The following is a 1,714-nucleotide window of genomic DNA, read 5'->3' on the forward strand; positions in this document are numbered from 1 at the left end:
TTTATTATCAACTGCAAACTTGAAAATTCCCCAATTTGTTACTTTTCGTACTTGCACAACTATTGATTTGTCAAATAGCAGTCCATGTGGTTTCGATACTTTTTAATACTACGACACTATTGATACACTAGCCGAGAAGTCATCAAGTTTTTGGCGCTGTTGTTGGGGACTGTTGATAATTTCAACAAGGCAACGCTTGTGTAAAACTTTGCTTATTTAGTTTTTGTTTTTATGTTTGTTTTCGCGTAATTGTTTAATTAAAGTGCTACTGAGGTATTTCTTATTTGTGTATGCGCAACTCAGGATCAGAATTGACATCGCTTGATCCCGAAATTGAAAGGACTGCACATGCCATAAGGAGAGCGGTTAGATAAGCGAAACTAACTCAAAGGACGTTAGTAGAAGACAATTCAATGATTTCTCCAGACTCCGAAGAGGAAATTATCATGGTAGATATACCGTCACCACCCACTATAGGGGACTACTGCAAAAGGACTGATGAAGAACAAATTTCTAGAGGGCTTGTACCTGCAAACCCCGCTAACTTTGACATAAAAAAAATTGTGCTTTCAGGTTTGAGAGAAAATCCATTTGAAGGGAATGCAATTTGAGACTCGTGGGAGCACCTTGTTCGCTTCTACGAATAGCCTCAATGTGCAGGCCAATTGATGTCACTAGAGACTAAGTCAAGCTGAGGTTGTTTAGTTTCTCACTAATTGGAAGAGCTAAAGATTGGTTGATTTGCCTTCTAAATGAAACTATATGTACATGGAAAGAGTTTGAGGATAAATTCTTGGAGAGATTTTTCACAATCACTCAATTTGCTGAATGAAGAGCTAAAATCACCAACTTTTAGCAGCAAGAAACTGAATCTTTGTATGACTCATGGGAATGGTTTAAAATTTTATTACGCGGGTGCCCAAATTATAACATGAATAACATGGAGCAAATGCACAATTTTATTAAAGGTCTCAAGGGTCAAACATGCTTGCTTCTAGATGCTTCCGCGGGAGGTACAATCAAAACTATGACACAACCACGGGTTAAAGACTTGATTGAAAAGATGTTTTTAAATGAATATCGTTCAAAGAATGAAAGATCAGTGAAAACTAAAATTGCATTCACACCAAAAGGTATGTTAGTTATTGACACTCATACTACATTTTTAGCTCAAATTGAATTATTGAATAAAAAGCTAGTTGAAAGTAGTTTGAGTCAAGCTAACGCGAGTCTGGTACAAGCACTAAAATGTGATTTTTATGGAGAGGGACATGAAAATGGAATGTGCTCTTTGAAAGGGTCGAGTGAAGAAGCTTAATTTACAAATTTCTAGAGAAATAATTTACATTCTAACACCTACAATCCCGAATGGAAGGATCACCTAAACTTCAAATGGAGCAATAATCAAAATACAAGTGATAATCTTGGTGTTCAGCAAAATCAACAGGCTTCAACCCAAAGGAAACCTTCACCCCTTGAGGAGACCCTCAATAAATTCATCTAGGCCACTCAGAGCAGTTTTGAACAGGTAAATAAATAACATGAAATAATGAGTAAGAACTATGATGCATCTATAAAAAAATTGGAGATGCAAATTGGTCAGCTATCTCGACAAATGGTCGTTTTACCTAGTTCTAGTGGAGGATTTACATGTAACATTATGGATAATCCTAAAAATGAGACTTGCAAGGCTTTAGAAACGGGTTTTGAGGTA

General features: G+C 36.4%; 1 non-coding gene across 1 annotated transcript; it reads right to left on the bottom strand.

The window, feature by feature from the left end:
• Nucleotides 1-826: 826 nt before the first annotated feature.
• Nucleotides 827-933, bottom strand: LOC127099341 (small nucleolar RNA R71). Its single transcript, XR_007793857.1, has one exon. It is a non-coding gene; the product is annotated as a small nucleolar RNA R71 (small nucleolar RNA).
• Nucleotides 934-1,714: the final 781 nt, after the last annotated feature.

Source organism: Lathyrus oleraceus, chromosome 6 (assembly GCF_024323335.1).
Source record: "Lathyrus oleraceus cultivar Zhongwan6 chromosome 6, CAAS_Psat_ZW6_1.0, whole genome shotgun sequence".
NCBI classification, from domain to species: domain Eukaryota; kingdom Viridiplantae; phylum Streptophyta; class Magnoliopsida; order Fabales; family Fabaceae; genus Lathyrus; species Lathyrus oleraceus.